The sequence below is a fragment of the Pelophylax lessonae genome (assembly GCF_965119305.1).
Source record: "Pelophylax lessonae genome assembly, chromosome: 2".
NCBI lineage: Eukaryota > Metazoa > Chordata > Amphibia > Anura > Ranidae > Pelophylax > Pelophylax lessonae.
Window position 1 is genome coordinate 735,707,359 of NC_138769.1, and position 20,030 is coordinate 735,727,388.

Consider the following 20,030-nt stretch of genomic DNA (forward strand, 5'->3'; position numbering starts at 1 on the left):
TTGAAAAATTGCTGTATGAGTACATGCTTGGCCCAGGGAAACCCTGAGAACACCGATAAGGCTGATATTTGCACCCTGAGAGTCCCAACTGAGAAAGATTTATCCAGTCCTGCTTGAAGGAACTTCAGAACTTCTTGAACTCCAAAATTCGAGGAAGGATTACCCTCCGGGTACGTGAATTCTAAGAATCTAGACCAGACTCTGCAGTAAACTCTGTTCGCGCTAGGTCTTCTGGAGTTCATTAAGGTAGGGATTGCCCCAGGAGGGCATCCGAGTGACTCCAACCTCTCCCTCTCAAGAACAAGACCGTTAGCCTGAGCAGAGCAGGGCAGGGGTGTAATGTTGTTCCCTGCGAGAGAAGGTCGGGTTTGAGTGGCAGGGGAATCGGGCTCCGATAACTGAGCTGCAGGAGAAGTGGGAACCAGGGCCTGTTTGGCCAATAAGGAGCCACCATGACGATCTCCACATCTTCTGATTGGAGTCTCTGAAGAAATCTCAGGATGATGGGAAACGGGGGAAAAGCATATGCCCTGCTGAATTCCCATCTGTCGGTCAGAGCATCTGTCCCGCAGGATTGGTGACACCTGCTGCATGTGAAGTACCGGTCCAGCTTGTGGTTGCATGGAGATGCAAACAGGTCTACTTCGGGTGAGACCCCTAGTGACAGAATGCACTTGAATGAGTCGATGTGGAGAGACCACTCGTTGTGATTCAACTGGACTCTGGAGAGGAAATCTGCCTGGACATTCTGTGGCCCCGGAATGTAGGCCGCCGAGATGTTGGACAGATGGGCTTGGGCCCATGTCATGATTGGGTCTACCTCTTGAAGAAGGGAGAGACTTTTGGTTCCGCCCTGTCTCTTCACATAAGCCACTGCCGTGGTGTTGTCCATTCGAAGAAGCACGGATTTGCCTTCTATTAGGTGGTGGAAAGCTTGAAGAACTAGAAAAGCCGCACGGAGCTCCAGGATGTTGGAGACTAGAGAGTGGGCTTGTGGAGGCCATTTCCCTTGAGCCACTTCTGCCATGCAATGGGCTCCCCAACCAGAGTTGCTGGCGTCGGTTGTAATGATGACCCAAGTGATGGGAACTAGAGAATGGCAATTGAGCAGGTTCTTGTGTTGGAGCCACCATAATAAGCTGCTTCTCATGCTGTGGGAAATAAAGATACACTGCTCGCGTTCCTCCGGATTCCACTGCAGAAGAAAGCCCCTTTGAAAGGGCCGCATTCGCCACAGTGCCCACTTGACCATAGGGGCCGTTGAGACCATAGTGCCGATGATCTTGAGACACTGGGATGCCGTCAGAAAATAGGAGGAGAGAGCTAGAAGGATCCTCTCTCGGACTACCGGGATTTTCTCTAGAGGCAGAGAGAGTATTCTGAACGGTGTTGAATTGAGCCCCTAGATAGACCAGATGTTGAGAGGGCTCCAGATGACATTTTGTAGATTCAACAACCATCCGAACTCCATGAGAGTTGTGGTGACCAGGTCCCTGTGGGACAAAAGTTGATCCCTGTTTTGTGATAACAGTAGAAGATCGTCTAAGTAGTGATGTAGACGTACACCTTTTGTTCTGATTAGAGCTACCACAGCCAGAAGGACCTTGGAAAACACTCTTGGGGATGTGGATAGGCCAAAAGGAAGGCAGATGAACTGGAAGTGTTGATGTTCTATCGCGAAACGAAGGTACTTGTGGAAGTTCACTGCTATAGGCACGTGGAAATACGCGTCTGAGATCTATTGATACTAGCCAGTCTCCTGGAAGCACTGCTTTTTGAATGGTAGATAAGGTCTCCATTTTGAACTTTTCGTTCTTTATGAACCTGTTGAGATATGTTGAGATAGGTGAGATCTATCACAGGGCGCCAAGATCCATTCTTTTTCTGTACTAGAAAGAGGGGCGAATATACGCCTTGGAATCTTTCCTGCACGGGCATCGGAACTATTGCGCCCTGAGCCACGAAGTGCTTACATAGTCGAGCAAAACACTTCTTTTCTCGTCTTGAGAAGGCAAGCGAGTGGGAATGAACCTGGAAACGGGATCTGTCGAGAAAGTCCATGTGTGTCCTATGGACACTGTCTTGATGGTCCAGAAGTCTGAGATCGAGGCCGCCCAGACACGCTGAAAGTGGAGCAGGCGTGCCCCCACCTGGCATGTCTGAACGGGCCCAATCTCAAAAAGACTTTGAGGATTCTTGCCCGGAAGGTGCTGAGCCTCTGACCGGGTTACGAGAGGATGCTTGGCTTTCTTTCCAATTTCTCCTATAATCTCGCCCAGGCCTGTATGAGCGGGCATCTCTTGAACGCTCTGCAAACTGCTTTCTTGGTTGCTGCTTCTTAGGGCCAAAGAGGCGCCTATCTTGGGGAAGGAAACCTGACTTTCCACCTGTCACTTTAGTAATTGCATTATCCAATTTGTTCCCGTATAAAGAAGATCCTTCAAAAGGGATTTTGCACCAAGCCTGCTTGGAGGCTGGGTCTGCCAGCCAGGGGCGCAACCACAGGGCCCGTTTGGCTGTGACAGAAGCCAACATGGATCTGAATAAGAGACGTAACACATCAATGGATGCTTCTCCAAGAAATACAGAAGCTAACTTCAGTTCCTGAACAGGAGAATTTTCTACTGCATCTTCAGAGACACTCCTTAATTTCAGTTCGACATCAGAAACCCAGGTTTCCATGGCCTTAGACATAGCTGCTAATGCTAGCACAGGTTTACAAGCGGCGCTGGCCGTGATATAGATCCTCTTTAAATCTAGATCCATTTTCCTGTCCAGAGGGTCTTTAAAGGAAACCGCATCGTCCAGCGGTAGGGTAACATGTTTTGCTAGTCTGGAGACTGCGGCATCGACCAGAGGAGCCGATTCCAGATGACTGACCTCTTCTGGTTTAAAGGGATACAACTTAGCCAATTTGGAGGATAAGGAGGTCTTTATATCCCCTTTACTCCATTCTTCCAGAATGACATCCTTTAATTCTGAAAGGAGCGGAAAGTTTAGCCGCTCTTTCCCCAGGGGTTTGAAAAACCTTCTCTGTTTCGTTTGTGGGGTAATGGGATCTTCCCATTTCAGAGCCTCTTTGACTGCTCTTATGAGAGGTGAAACAAGGGCGAAATCAAAGCCCCCAACTGCACCTTCCTCTTCTTCCGAATCACTTTCTGAGGATTTGCCGGATGTGAAGCTTGGTTGAGAGGGACCTTGCTCTTCAGGAGCCTCAGCAGGAGAGCTGGGAGTAGCAGGCCAAGGTGTGGGACTAGCACCCCATTCCTTCATGGATTGTTGGACAATCCGTTTCACCAGGGATTCCAATCTCTGATCTTCAGACTCTCTCTCACCAGATGCACGAGTAAAACAGGGCTCGCAAAGGGACTTGTCCTCCGGGACATGCGCCCCACAACCCCAGCAGGCTCTCTGGGCCGTATGGCTACTGTGGCGGTGTATGCGGTGTCTGGAGGAGGAATTTGAGCATCTCCTTTCATGCCTGCTCTCTGATGGAGACTCACGGCGTCTTGACCTTGAAGATGATTCTCTTCGTGGCCTGACAGGGTCTCTTTCTTGACCAGACCTGGAAGAGCTGGGAGAAAGAGAAATCCAGGGAGACACAGGATTTAGCCATGAATCATGAGCCAGCATCCCTCCCTTCATCTCCCCCTAGAATGTACCAGCATTCACCTGTTGTGAGAGGGCTGGCCACAAGGGGGCGGTGAAGCAGGATCCATGTTTCAGGCAAAACCAAAACTGACAAGGAAATAGAGAGCATACAACGGATCACTACAAAGTAATAAGGAACACTCAGGTGTCATCTTAATATGCATCCAACCGCTCCCCCCTCCCTGCACACCGCATGCGCAGGCAGAGAGTGGAGCTCCATTACCACACAGCGCATGCGTCCGCCGGACTGAGCGGAGGGGAGCAGGAAGGAGATGGCTGGAACGCAAGGAGCGTTCCAGCCGCCATTAGGCCACCAGGGATAGCAAGGAAAGTAAGTTTGAGACACACAAATATAACAAATACGCTGCCATGGAGGAAGACAAATCTTCAGACCCTGTCAGGATATCCGTCGGACATCCGAAGCACCGCACAGTTATCAGCCAAAGGGGATTTTTGAATGTCACTCACCCGCCCGTGGCTGGGCCCTGGACATAGACACCACCGACTTTCATTCTGAGGTAAGCCGACCAAAATCCAACAGGAAATAATCCAAATAGGGTCCTTGGAGGAGGACAAAAAAGGAACACTGGCTGTGCCTGCAAGCTGAAATTTATAGAGAGTCCTATACCATTGGAGAGGAGGCGGGGTTAACCCACACGTAGGCTGCCATGGAGACTGTCAGGAAAAGCAACATAGCATTTGACAATACATATAGCAGGCACATATTTGTATTTAACATATACCCATAAATGAGTACAATATGATATCTAACCAATATTGCACAGATATGAGAACAAACAAATCAAAAATCACTTATTGTGACAAAAGGAATTTGAAAAAATGTAAGTATATAACAAATAAAATGTGTGCATGTAGAAAAAAATAGTGTCTTGTGAATGTATGATTACAGAAAAAAGAAAGAGGAAAAAAAAAAAAGAGTGAATTTAATATAGACTATAAAAATAAAGTGAAATGTGATGATAAAATATAAACTATAATCATCCTAATACAAAAATATAAATATCTAATCCTGAAAATATTAAGTGAATAAAACGAAAGTGTCCAAATAGCACATGAAATAATCATATTTAAAATGAAACCAACATATATGTATCAAATACTGGTAAAACCATAGTTAGATCTAATAAATAGGGATGATCGAACTTTTAAAAAGTTTGGTTCGACCAGAACACCTGAATTTTTTAAAAGTTCGGTTCGGATTCCAGAACCCCATTGAAATCAATGGGGCCCGAACTTCTGGAATCAAAAAACACCATTTTGAAGCCCTAAAACCCAATAAATGCCCCTAAAAAGTGCCTAGGGTTCTGGGTCATGCCCCAGGGACTATTAATCACACAAAAAAAAGTTCTTAAAAATTGTCATTTTTGAAAGAGAGCCAATTATTGAAAAAATTATTGAAAAAAAAAATGAGATTTCTTTGGATTTAGTGTCTGGGGGGTCTAAAAAGTGTACCGTTGAAGTTTCAGCTCTGTAGCATGTCCAGAACCAGAAAAAAAAAAGTTTGTTTGTATTAGAATTAATATAGAACAGGATAGTGGCTCCGCTATTTTCACACCTTGCCGGTTTTGTAGCTGGTGTTCTTTTGGGCATTTTTTGGGGGTCTTTGGAGGCAGGCATAACATCAGAACTTCTGTGTAGGGGTATATATAGACACACACATGTATGTATATATACACATACACATATATAGGTGTGAAAGTAGCAGAAACCTATGCTTGCGCTAATGAAATAATTAACACCCATATGGCTTCTCTGCTATAACACCTATATGTGTGTATGTGTATAAATACATATAAGTGTGTGTGTATATATACCCCTACACAGAAATTCAGATGTTATGCCTGCCTCCAAAGACGCCCAAAAAATGCCCAAAGAAACGCCAGCTACAAAAATGCCCAGGTGTGTTTTTGCAGCAGGTGTTTTTTTTTATATGTATTTATACACATACACACATATAGGTGTTATAGCAGAGAAGCCATATGGGTGTTAATTATTTCATTAGCGCAAGCATAGGTTTCTGCTACTTTCACACCTATATATGTGTATGTGTATATATAGATACATGGATGTGTGTATATATACCCCTACACAGAAGTTCAGATGTCATGCCTGACTCCAAACATGTCCTCAAAAAAGCCCTATAAACGCCTGCAGCAAAAAGCAGGATGACAGGGGCGAAGCCATATCGCTGTTCTATAAGTGTTCTAAGAGAAACGATCTTTTCTCTATAGCGGTCGCCCTGACATGGAAGGGTTTTGTCACCCTGCCATAGAAGTCAGTGTCAGTTCACCCTACACTACACTACGGTCCCCTTACACTTAGCACTTTCCCTACAGAAACTAGATTATTAAATCTAACTATAGTGGAAAATAGTACCCGAATTACACTAGATATCCCTTTCCTCACACTAATAATTGCTAAATGACACTTTGAAGCAGAAGTAATAGAACTGCTTCCACTCTCTTCCACGTCCCTGTATTACAATGCTAGGAATTTGGCGGGGCTATCTTATATACTGGGGGGCGTATTCACTAATGATTGGCCTCTGGACCCCCTAGTCACTCCAATGACATTCCTAGCATTCTCCTGTCCCCTCAACTGGCTTTTACTGATGGTTCTGGTCCAATCACGGGCTTTTAAAGCCCATTTCCTGTCCCATTGCATTTTGGCCGGTTCTGGTTGCCGAATTGGTTGTGTCAAATCGCATTGTAAGGAGAGTGTGTCCATATATCTTATTAATGATAGTCTATTCATAGTAGTGTGTAACATCCCATTCATGATTTAAACCATAGGGAATCCTTGTTTTAAAGAAAAATATCCAAAACACCTCCCGTTTGCATAATAATTTAAACAAATCTCCTCCTTTCCGGTGAATGGATTTTCTCTAAAATCTGTACACCCACCACAGACGTATCACCTCCATGGTGGTCATTGAAATGTCGAGCCACATTTGCAGAACGATTTTTAGAAATGCTAAATAGATGTTCATAAAATCGGTCTTCCAGGCGTCTAATCATGCGTCCAATATATTGTACATGACAAACTTTGCACGTTACAACATATATGACATATGTAGTGTTACAATTATAAAAATATCTAATTTTATGTTCTTTATTATTGGTGTGTGACTGAACTACATCGCCTTTTATAATGTGTCCACAACAAGAGCAATCCCTACTGCCACATTGGAAATTTCCCTTGAAGTGCAACCAAGTGGTGGATTGCCGTACAGATGAATTGAAAAAAACTTGGCGATAAAGAGCTTCCCAATGTGGAAGCTCGTTTGGGGACAATGTTAATGCCATCCTGTAATAGAGATGCGCACACACTGTCCTCAAACAAAATAGGTAGATGTCTTTTGATTATATTTTTAACCACTTGCCGACCGCCGCAAGTACATTTACTGAGGCGGTCAGCCCCTCTTGGGCAAAGTGACGTTGCTCGCCCAGAAACCTGTAGGGGGCGAGCGCGCGCAGCCGGAGGCACGCTCCTGCCCCCATTCGTTCACAGGCATCCCCGCGAGAGTGACCAGGGGCTCCGATGTCCGCCGGCCACTCGCGATCTCCCGCTGGAGAGGGAGAAAGGCAGGCGGCTGATGTAAACACAGCCAACTGTCATTCTCCCTGATGTAAAGGCAGAGACTATACGATCCTGCTATGTAGGATCGTATGTCTCTGTGGTTACATCACAAGCCACGCCCCCCCACAGTTAGAATCACGCCCCTAGGCATACATTTAACCCACTGATCACCAATAAAGTTAACCCCTTCCCTGCCAGTGTCATTTTTACAGTAACAGTGCATATGTATAGCACTGATTACTGTAGTAATGTCACTGGTACTCCCAAAAGTGTCAAAAATGTCAGTCAGGGGTCCGATCTGTCCGCCGCAATGTCGCAGTCCCGCAAAAAAAGAAATCACAGATCGCCGCCATTACTCGTTAAAAAAAATAAAAATAAAAATGACATAAATCTTTCCCGTAGTTATTAAACGCAATAACTTTTGCGCAAACCAATCAAAATACACTTATTGCAATTTTTTTTTACCAAAAATATGTAGCAGAAAAAAGATTGGCTTAAAATGTTAAAAAATTTAGATTTTTACCTTTTTTTTTTTTTTGAATTTCATATAAGAAAATGTGAAAAATATTGTTATTTTTTCAAAATTGTCGCTATTTTTTTGTTTATAGCGCAAAAAAATAAAAATCGCACAGGTGATCAAATACCACCAAAAGAAAGCTCTATTTGTGGGAAAAAAATGACGTCAATTTCGTTTAGGTACAGCTTTGCACGACCGCGCAATTGTCCATTAAAGTCACGCAGTGCCAAATCGCAAAATAGGCCCTGGTCTTTGAGCAGCCAAATCCTCCGGGGCTTAAGTGGTTAATATCTCCAAATTCAGAGCTAAATGTGGTGGTCAGGGTAAGTTTTTATTATCTTTATATTTTTGCCTTTGTTTTCCTGTTTTATTTTTACTTTCATTTCCAACCCCCTTTTCCACCCCCAATAGGTAGAAAAGGTATGTGCATTAGCGTGTGTAAATTGTTGCAATATGTTTTTTAATAACTAGTTGTGTGCCAGTGAATTTAAGGTTAACATCATTCATATTTAGATAATCAAGAAAACTTTCTATGTCCCTTATATGGCCATCTACAATGAACAGCAGGTCATCTATATAGAGATAGAAAAATTTAATGTGTTTTCTAAATGGGTTGTTGATACCAAATATGTGGGAGCGTTCCCACCACCCCATATATAGATTTGCTAGGGAGGGCGAAAATTTGGTGCCCATCGCTGCCCCACATTTTTTGTAAATAATACTCCCCATTAAAGACAAAGAAATTGTGGGATAATAGATACTCAAGTACATCCAAAAAGTAAAGGCGGACTTTAATAGACATGTTAGTATAATGTTTCAAATGAAAAATCGAAAATATTTTCAGGATTAGATATTTATATTTTTGCATTAGGATGATTATACTTTATATTTTATCATTGCATTTCACTTTATTTTTATAGTCTATATTAAATTCACTTTTTTTTTTTCCTCTTTCTTTTTTCTGTAATCATATATTCACAAGACACTATTTTTCCATTTTGTTCTACATGCACACATATTTTATTTATACATACATTTTTTCAAACAAATTCCTTTTGTCACAATAAGTGATTTTTGATTTGTTTGTTCTCATATCTGTGCAATATTGGTAAGATATCATATTGTACTCATTTATGGGTATATGTTAAATGCAATTATGTGCCTGCTATATGTATTGTCAAATGCTATGTTGCTTTTATCTGATTGTTTGATGTAGCAGAATGGAAGCAACAGACTCTCCAATTAAGTGAGTGGCCACACCTGTAGCTCAAATATTTAAATCGAATCTTCTGTTGCAGTTGTTGTAGTGAACAAGCACGCTGTGAGTCGTGTGAAACATGTCTGCCATCCATTTTGCTGTACCTTGCATCCTTGTTCAATAAAGCCTTTCATAGTGAGCCATCGCTTGGTGTGTGGCCATTTCTCTTGTACACCATTAACATGTGACCCCCATGTTGAAGGCATGTGGCTTAGTATGATTTATGAGGGAGGCATACGCTCTTCCCCCCTTTCCTGACCTCCCAGGCTGCATGCTTGTATAAGGGTCTGGTATGGAATTTTGCAGGGGACCGCACGTTTTTTTTTCCCCCTTGATTTTTGTAAAAGATTCCCCCATAAAATTTATAGATATAGAAATTGGGGGTCAACTCTTACTGTTTTTTTTGTAAGGCATCCCCCTAAAAGTTATACCCAACCTGAATAGCATGGTATGAATTACGGGGGAACTCCACAACCTTTTTTTGAGTAGAGGTCCCTCATTACTATACCAGATCCTTATCTAAGATCTTGTCAGTAGGTCACAGTACCCCTGCTGTGCTCAGACAGCGAGGTTCCCGAAGCTCAAGCACCAAGATAGCTGCCAGTGCCCGAGAGCACAGCCCCATGTTCCCACCACTGCAGTCTCCGGAGTACAAAAACCACAATCTCAAGGAGACATGCTCTCATTAGGAAACAGCCTGTGCATGCCCCCTCCTTCCCCCTTGAGCCCTCACCACTCCGAACCATTTTAAAAGCCAATAACGTGTTCCTTAAGGCCCGTACACACGTACCGATCGTCGGCATACAAACGTCGGTGGACGAAGGATCTGCCGATTGTACGCGTGTTAGTATGGTGCCTCCGACAGATGTCTGCGCACAATCCGCGGACAAAAGTCTTTCTTGCAAACATGAAAATATTTGTATGCCGACACCAGAACGGACGATTGTTCGCCTGTCAGTACACAATTCGGCCGACAGACCGCAGATTTGCAAGACTGGGCATGCTCAGAAAATAGAAAACACAGGGAAAGTTAACCATTACATGACATCACTTCTGCAGTCGGCGGACAAAATTCTTGTGCTGTCCTTGTGCTGTCTTTGCACTTTTCAGCAGACACCGACATCCCGGGGAGAAAAGAGGAACATTTGTAAGCCGACCATCGGTACGTGTGTACGGGGCTTTAGACTAACTGGCAGACTGGAGGCCTGTGCTCTGGCCGGGCTCTGTCTGTGCAATTAAAGGAACAGCATGCTTTTTTTGGCAAAGAAGAAAAATGCCAAAGCCAATCCTGTCAATACCACATCCCAAAAAATATTCAGTGAAAAATATGAAAAGAAGAAAAGCCGGGACTTTATTGCTATTGAACTCCCCCGTCAGGTACTAATAAATTACAACTGTATAAAATGTAATACGTTTTATTAAATAAAGGTTAAAATAATTTTTTCATTGATAGAAATATTGAAGTATAAGAGCAATACATATCATAAAAAATTACATAGAATAAATTGATTAACCCATTGTGCAGCCCCCCTCTTTCAAGAAATAGGGGAAGCTTAGGGGTACCGCCCCAATGACCATCAACCAAGTGAGCCACATGGCTGGACTCAAGGGGACGGATCCCTACCAATGCGTTTCGCCTTGTGGCTTCCTCAGGGGTATTTGCACAAAGGTTAAAAAATGTAAACAGTGTTGCAGCCAGCCACAAAGAAATCAATGTATATAACTGTTTACAATTGAGGTGGACAACCACATCTAGATCTAATGACCAAAAAAGGGGGGTCCCAGGCAGTGGCGGCCGGTGTGTTGGGGGCGCAGGGGCGCCGCCCCCCCTGTCCATGCGTCTGGCCCCCTAATCTGCATGCAGGGGCGCCGGACGCATGGAGTTCAATGGGGATTTTTTTTTTTTTGCATCACCTGATTAGAGCCAAAGGCTCTAAACGTGCGATGCAAAGGGTGGACCCGAGACGCAGAGCAGTGCGCCCCGACTCCACCCATTGTGTGACAATAGCGAATTAAAATTCGCTATTGTCACACGGATCCTCCTCCCGGCCAATCAGGGAGCGGGTCTAATACCTGATTCCTGATTGGCCGCAAGGCAAACCCCATGCCATTGGCCGAGGAGGAGGCGGGAGTGGGAGGACCCGAGGAGACGCGCCAGAGGGGCTGAGTAGAAGCCGCGCAGCCACTGCCGCCGCTGCTGCTGATGATCCAGGTAAGTGCACAAGATTGAAGGGGGCATGTACGCTGGTCACTACATTGAAGGGGGCATGTATGCTGGTCACTACATTGAAGGGGGCATGTACGCTGGTCACTACATTGAAGGGGGCATGTATGCTGGTCACTACATTGAAGGGGGCATGTATGCTGGTCACTGCATTGAAGGGGGCATGTACGCTGGTCACTGCATTGAAGGGGGCATGTATGCTGGTCACTACATTGAAGGGGGCATGTACACTGGCCACTACATTGAAGGGAGCATGTATGCTGGTCACTACATTGAAGGGGGCATGTACGCTGGTCACTGCATTGAAGGGGGCATATATGCTGGTCACTACATTGAAGGGGGCATGTATGCTGGTCACTGCATTGAAGGGGGCATGTAAGCTGGTCACTACATTGAAGGGGGCATGTGCGCTGGTCACTGCATTGAAGGGGGCATGTACTCTGGTCTCTGCATTGACGGGGGCATGTATGCTGGTCACTGTGCATTGAAAGGGGGCACGCTGGTCACTGTGCATTGAAAGGGGGCACGCTGGTCACTGTGCATTGAAAGGGGGCACGCTGGTCACTGTGCATTGAAAGGGGGCACGCTGGTCACTGTACATTGAAAGGGGGCACGCTGGTCTCTCTGCATTGAAAGGGGGCACGCTGGTCACTCTGCATTGAAAGGGGGTACGCTGGTCACTCTGCATTGAAAGGGGGCACGCTGGTCACTCTGCATTGAAAGGGGGCACACTATACCTAAATTACTGAAGGCCCCTTTCACACTTTTGCGACCTCAAAGTCATGCAATTTTTTACAGTGTTTTTTGCCGCAAAGCAATGCCTATTACATTTTTCTGTTTGCGCCTCCCCAAAAAAATTTTGAGCACCAGCCGCCACTGGTCCCAGGGCGGGCATAGAGGAATACCACCCAGATACCCAAAAACCAAGTGGGAGATGGATAGGAAAATATATAGACTTTAGTCCCCTTTGAGTGGAGATCATATAGTTCTTAATTGCTAATCTTTGAGTAAAATGCCAAAGAAAAAACCCCTTTGGATTAAGGCGTCAGGTTGCTAGGAGGGGACCATAAGGTTTTCAAATCCAAGCAAGTATAATCTTGATGGAATAGCAGTGAACACCTCAATGGGAAGAACAACAAAAGCCATCCTATCATCAATCCTCATGGAGAGCTGTCTCAGCTCTTCTTTTCATATTTTTCAGCATGCTTTTTTTCTTGATTTTTGTAAAGGATTCCCCCATAATATGCATAGATGTAGAATTTGGGGGTCAACTTAATGGCATGGTATGAATTATAGGGGAATCCCACAACCTTTTTTTGTGTAGGAGTCCTTCATTACTATACCAGACCCTTATCTAGGATCTTGTCAGTAGGTTAAAGTACCCCTGCTGTGCTCAGACAGTGAGGTTCCCGAAGCTCAAGCACCAAGATAGCTACCAGTGCCCAAGTGCACAGCCCCATGTTCCCACCACTGCAGCCTGCAGAGTACAAAAACCATAAACTCAAGGAGATGTGCTCCCATTAGGAAAAGGCCTGTGCATGCCCCCCCTTTGCCCCTTGAGCCCTCACCACTCAGAACCATTTTAAGGGCCAATCACTTGCTCTTCAGACTGACTGGCAGACTGGAGGTCTCTGCTTTGGCCGGGCTCTGTCTGTGCATTTAAAGGAACAGCATGTGCGGAAGCATGAGTTTTTTATTAACCTTGACTCTTTAGCTCATTGATTACTGCAGATATTTATAGTGCCCTCCCTGTCATGTACTTCCAAGGTCTGTTGAGAATTTTAGTTCCTCACTGTTGTGTAATGCCAATGTTTGCTGTAGCTCTTCCCTGTAGTGCTCTGCTGGGGTTGGCTGGAACTTGTGGTTCTTCCTTGTGTGTAGCTAAGGCTTTTAGTCCCTTCCCTACTAAAATGAATCCTCGCTGTTGCAAAAGATGGCCTTCTGAAGCCTGCTGGGTTAAACACTTGACCGGCTGAAGATTTACCCCCCCCCCCCCCCTTCATAACTAGGCCATTTTTTGTGATACGGCACTGCTTTACTTTCACTGACAATTGTGCAGTCATGCAATGCTGTACCCAAAAAAAAAAAAAAATTAAGTCCTTTTTTCCCACAAAAAGAGCTTTCTTTTGGTGGTATTTGATCACCAATGTGGTTTTTTATTTTTTGCACAAAAATGACCGGCAATTCTCAAAAAAATAAATAAATAAATTAAAAAAAACACAATATTTTTTTACTTTCTACTATAAAACCTATCCAGTAATTAAAAAAAAAAAAAATTTTTGAATTTCTTCATAATATGTATTCTGCTACATATATTTGGTAAAAAAAGAAAAATCCCATAAAGTGTGTAATGATTGGTTTGTGCAAAAGTTATAGCGTCTACAAACTATGGGATATAAACTGGAATTCTTTTATTTTTTTTATGCTAGTAATGGAGGTGAACAGCAACTTATAGTGGGACTGCGATGTTGCGGAGAACAATTGAACACTAACTGACACATTGTGGGAACCAGTAACATGAATACAGTGATCAGTGCTAAAAATATGCACTGTCACTGTACTAATGACACTGGCTGGGAAGAGGAGGAACATCTAGGGCGATCAAAGGGTTCAACAAGTGCCTAGCCAGTGTTTATGTGTACTTTTTGAGGGATGTGATGGATTTTCTTTCCCTGCTTTGTAGGGAAGGAAAATCCATCACACCCCCGCTGTCAGAACGGACCTGTGCCTTGTTTACATAGACAGAGCTCCATCCAGCCTCTCTTCCCAATGATCGGCAGGTGCTGGCGGATAGCCATTGGCTGGCAGCCGGTGATGGGCTTCTACTGTAACTTATCACAGCAGAAGTATTGCACGCCCTACCCGGAAGTGTGGAATTATATTATATATATATATATATAGGTTGTTAAGTGATTAACTCTTACACCTTAGATTACTGGATTGCTATCACTGTGATTCTTTCCTGGGCCATATTTCCTTCTCATAATCCAGCCAATTTTCTTTGGCTGTACAATCAGATTGTCCTGCACCTTCCTGGACTTAACTCCCATCCCTGACACATTGCTTTTGTATATCAAAATTCCCCCAATTAACACCCCACACGTCAGTTCCCTGTAATTTATCTCTGTAAGCTCTCTACGTGCACTCCTACTTTTTCACATCCATAGTTATGCTTTAACCACTTAAGCCCCGGAAGATTTTACCCCCTTCCTGACCAGGGGGTATTTTGCGATTCGGCACTGTGTGACTTTAACGGACAATTGCGCGGCCGTGCGACGCTGTACCTAAACGAATTTGACGTCCTTTATTTTCCCACAAACAGAGCTTTCTTTTGGTGGTATTTGATCACCTGTGCGATTTTTTGATCATGCGCTATAAACAAAAAAAGAGCGTCAATTTTGCAAAAATAACAATATTTTTCACATATTTTTATATGAAATTCCCCCCAAAAAAAATGTAAAAATCAAAATGTTTTAACATTTTCGGCCAATTTGTTTTATGCTACATATGTTTGGTAAAAAAAATAGCAAAAAGCGTATTTTGATTGGTTTGCGCAAAAGTTATCGCGTTTACTAACAAAGGGAAAGATTTTTGTCATTTTTGTTGTTTTTTTTTTTAACGCGTAATGGCGGCGATCTGCCATTTTATTTTGTGGAACTACGACATTGGGGCGGACAGATCGGACCCTTGACTGACATTTTTGACACTTTTGGGGTTACCAGTGAAATTTCTACAGTAATCAGTGCTATACATATGCACTGTTACTGTAAAATGACACTGGTAGTGAAGGGGTTAACTTTTTTTTGAGAGGGAGGGGTGGTGTGTGTCCCTAGGGGGCGTGATTCTAACTGTGATTGGCTGTGGCTTGAGCTGTAGGAACAGTGATCAATGGTCCTACATAGTAGAACCGTATGATCACTATTCCTACACAGGGGAGAATGACAGGTGGCTTGTTTACATTAGCCGCCTGCCTTTCTCCCTCTCTCACGGACGATCATGAGTGCCCGGCGGACATCGGGTCCGCCGGTCACACGCGCGTCCATGACCGAGCGGGAGCGCGCCTCCGGCAGCGCATGCTCGCTCCCCAGAGCCTCACAGGCTAGTGACGTACACATACGTCACTTTGCCTGTGAGGGGCTGACCACCGCAGTATATGTACTTGCGGCGGTCGGCAAGTGGTTGGTTAGTTCACCTTTACCAAAAATTTGCCTTAGCAGGTAAATAATGCCTGTAGATAAACTGCTGTGCAGCTTTGGCTAAAGTTGAATATTGGCCTTGCTATAAGTGTTGGCCCTTTATGAACCTCTGAAAGCCTGGCCAAAAAAACTCAAAGTGATGGCATCTTCACATGCTGCTTTGTTTCTAGGATGGTGCTAAGATGTTCCCATTACTGCTTGCCCCCACTATCACAGGAGGGAGCTCTCTCTGATTCATACCTCCGTGCATGAAAGCTGTCTCTCTTTTGTCGTAGTCTCTCTGTGGTCAGTGCTTCTGAAACAGAGCAGATAGTGAACTGTGCATACACAGAAATTTAAACCAGAAGACAGCTCCTGTGAAGGTTGGTGTGACAAACTCACTCAGGACAGGGGCTTTTAGAGGGGACTGCAGGCTAGCCTCTTGCCTACTGACTATGGGCCCTGGCTTGTGAGGGAACACTGCTCTTTGTGGGGTGTATGTTGGGGGGACCTTTGGAGTAATGTTACTTTGGATTCAAGTCCACATCTACCCAAGACCCGCAGACCCTAGGCCTAGGCAACATGTTAAAGGCCTAGTTGCCTATTGCCAATAGGGGACTTCTCCGCACAGTTTGACTCATGGCAAATGCTAATGTCATCAGCCCAACCACCTGTCTTCCACACATTGTTGATTGTGCTGATTAACTCACCTATTGTCTACAGTGGGGATGTGTTTACACTTATAATAATGTGTATTGTACTTCATTAGCTTGATGACGGCAAGTCTGCTAGTTAATTATCTCAATTACTGTCATCTATTAGTTGTCAGTGGGAAAGTAGAATACTGTTTGTGTTGATTGTTCCTTTGATATGTTAATTACATTTCTGTACGCAATTTCATCTGCTTATGATAATGTAATCAGGCATCTCACCTGGTGGGGTATATATTTGGTGTGAGGTTGTTCAATAATTGTTCCAGATCTTATACAAGCTACTCTCAGCTAGTTTTGTATGGGGGCGGCTAGAATATCTGATATCTATATTCAAGACTGAAGGGAGCAGTATTCTGACGGAAGCACACAAGCACCATTGTGGGGTTGCAGTTGTGGTTCCGTTACATTGGTGGCAAGCAGTGGGATGCTTCCTGCAGTCTGGGACATCCAAACCTCCACTGGGATCCAAGGTCCGAATAGCAGAATAGGAGAGGTACAGATACCAGCCGCCATGGAAGAGGAATTCGGAAGGAGGTTTCAGGAGATGCGGATACAGCACAGGGGACCAGTGTCAGAGCAAGTCCTGCTGGGATGGTATGATTCAATCCACTTGGAACTCTGGAAGGAAATGCTAGCCCGTAAGAAGTGACACCAGGCAAAAGTCCTCCCCTCCATCCAGGCAAAGCACTGGTCACAGTATGGATTGCGGGTGTTGTTTTTTGGAGATAAACCAAACAAGGAGCAGACAGCTGAGTTAAACAGGCTGGTCTGGGCAGAGATGCATTTGAAAGAGAGCTATAGACCTCTCCAGTGGCATGTATCCCAAGCATGCCCTTGGATAGCGGATGACAGCCCACTGAAAGGCTTTGGCTACAGCGGCCTGGGACTGTCGTATGGGAAGCTGTCAGGGGACCCTAACTTTGGGAGTGATCTGGAGTGACGGTTAGTGGAATTTATGGATTACAGAGAAGAGATCCTGAACATCTCGGGAAGTGTTCTGGGGGCACTGGAAGATATGGAGTTTCTGGCCGTTCAGAAATAGGAGCTGGAGATCACCTACAGATGGCTGCTAGACTCTGCTCAGCGCCAGGGCTGGGCTCCCTTTGCCTGGGAATATCCAGAATTACCAGCTGACAGTCCAGAAATCCTAGCTGAAGAGTCGGCAATGTGGCACAGTAACAGTGTGCTTTGCTCATCTGCACCCACACCTGCAGCAGTTCCGGAGGTGCAGGGCGAGAAGGTTACGGTCACTCCCCAGCAGCAGTTAAGGATCCAGGGGGAGAAGGGAGAGGAGGTTGTCATCCTCCCTCCCCAACAGTCAGTCAGAGCAGAGGAAACTGTCTTCCTCCCCAGCCAGGATATGTGCCCCTGGGAGACAGTACCAGAGAAAGGTTAACCCAACAGCCAGATGAGGGTAAGGAAGATCAGCCGACTCCCCTTCCCAGCAGCAGATGGTGCCCCAGAATGACACCAACCCAGCAGAAGAGCTGGCAACAGAGCAGAGTGCTGCTGGCCTCTGCCCTCAACTAACAAAGAATGGCTTTCCTGAGACAGTGGATGGGACTACAGTCTCCACCTGTATACCCCAAAGATGCTGGGCAGTCGGCCCAGATCCCCAACATCATGATGAAGTGATCCTAGCCATCCTGTGTTCTCTCCAGTGGCTGAAAGAACTCCAGGGAGAAGGGCCAGTATAATCAAAGAGTCTCCACAATTGGAGCACATGCATTCTGATGAGATAGTTGGAGGACAGGTGACTGGAGGGAGCCCACCCCTCCTTAAAGGTGCAGGGTCACACTGAACACCCAGCAGATTGGACAATGCTCCTTACTGTTAAGACCAGTTATAGGTGGGGGAGGTGACCACTTTTTTGCTATATCATTTATATTGGTCAGGCAACACACTGACACCTTTGCTGCCATTGTGCAATGTGCTGGGTGTTCAGTGTGACCCTGCGCCTTTAAGGAGGGGTGGGCTCCCTCCAGTCACCTGTCCTCCAACTATCTCATCAGAATGCATGTGCTACAATTGTAGAGACTCTTTGAAGGTAGAGTTAGGGTCTGCAGATATCAAGGTGCCTTGCCGTGGCCTGCAGCTTACGCATGTATTTGCAAATGTGTGCAACTAAACCCCTGATTTTAACGCATACTGTTAGACAGGTTAATTTGGTTGGTCGCTGGCTGGTTGGTAAGTAGTGACTGGAAATCCCTTTGCTTCTTTGATCTGCGTTTGCCCTTTCAGTGCTCCTTACTGTTAAGACCAGTTATAGGTGGGGGAGGTGACCACTTTTTTGCTAACTTTGAAATAAACCCATCTGGGGTCTCCTCCTGTGTAAAGGCCCGTACACACGATAAGAAAATCTGAAGGGAAATTTCGTCTGACAAACGATCTTCCGATTTTCGGATTGTTAGTATGGTGTTTTTGACAGCCGACTCCGACTTTTCGGCTGACAAAATCCTGATATGCAGGCTATAAAATCTTTGTCGTCCGTCAACACAACGTCCGATTTTAGTCTCATTAGTACAGTTTTCGACGGAAAAAAATCTTAAGAGCAAGACTAGGCATGCTCAGAGACGAAAGAACACATACAAAGCAATCCAACACATGACATCACTTCTGAAGTAGAATTCTGTCGTACGGGAAAATTCGTATGAAAATAACCTCTTCACTTTCCACATCAAACTAGCATGCCACAAAAAACGGACGACAGATCGTTCGATAATCTGATCGTGTGTATGGGGCTTAAGTCTCCTTCCGAAAGTGGAGAAATGTGACAAACTCACTCAGGACAGGGTCTTTTGAAGGGGACTGCAGGCTAGCCTCTTATCTACTGACTATGGGCCCTGGCTTGTGAGGGAACACTGCACTTTGTGGGGTGTATGCTGCGGAGACCCTTGGAGTAATGTTACTTTGGATTCAAGTCCACATCTCCCCAAGACCCTCTGATCGGTGCTCACAGCCATTGACTGTGTCCTGGTGGGGGGGGGGGTGGGAGATGGGGGTCTTGTCCCAGTCTCCCTGCCAGAACACAATAGTACAGTGGGGGAGATTGCAGCCAAATTTTGAGTAGTGTATGGCCAGCCTCACTTGGAGCCCTCAAACTTGGCTGGAGAGACTTGGCAAAATGTCACTTGCCTATTACCCCAGTGAGTAAAAGTGATATTAAAGGTTTTTTTTTTTTTTTTTTTGTTTAAAAATAACCAATATGTTATACTTACCTGCTCTTTGTCATGGTTTTGCACAGAGCAGCCCAGATCGTACTCTTCCTCTGTCTCTTACGGACACTTCTGGCCCCTCCCTCCTGCCGAGTCCCCCCCCCCCCCAACAAGACACTTCTCTCTCCTCATTGGCTTACTGACTTTGATTGACAGCAGCAGGAGCCAATGACGCACGCTACTGTGTCTCGGCCAATCAGGAGGGAGAGTCCTGGACAGCCAAGGGTCTCCTGCATTATTGCCGGATCAAGATGGGGCTCAGGTAAGGAATTGGGAAGCTGCTGCACACACAACAGGTTTTTATGTTTTAAGGTATAGAATGCATTAAGATGAAAAAATTCCTTTTGCCTTTAGAACCCCTTAATAAAATATTAGCTTGGGATCTGGAAAAAAGAAAACACTTTGGAACCCAGATCAGTTAGTTTATGATCCAAACAAATTACATGTTCAGTCAACGCTTTATAAGCAAAAAGAAAGAAAAGAGGAGAGGAGAGGAGGATCAATGAGAAAAACACAGTTCAGTCATTGCTACACATCCAAAAATAATTTCAAAAGTTAAAATATCCCATTGCTCCTTAGGTGTTTGGACATAAACACTCAACTCAATGCATCCATCTTTTAGATTCCTGATTGTTCATGAATTGTAGCAAGTTTGTTATTCAAAGTATCATTGTACC

General features: G+C 44.8%; 1 protein-coding gene across 1 annotated transcript in view; it reads right to left on the bottom strand.

Annotated features, from left to right (window-relative positions):
• Positions 1 to 19,972: 19,972 nt before the first annotated feature.
• The window catches only part of LOC309547170 (uncharacterized protein), a 121,971-nt gene continuing 121,913 nt past the window's right edge, over positions 19,973 to 20,030 (bottom strand). Inside the window, exon 2 of the mRNA XM_082246958.1 lies at positions 19,973 to 20,029. The gene's annotated coding sequence lies outside the window, so the exon portion shown is untranslated. The remainder of the gene's footprint in view (position 20,030) is intronic.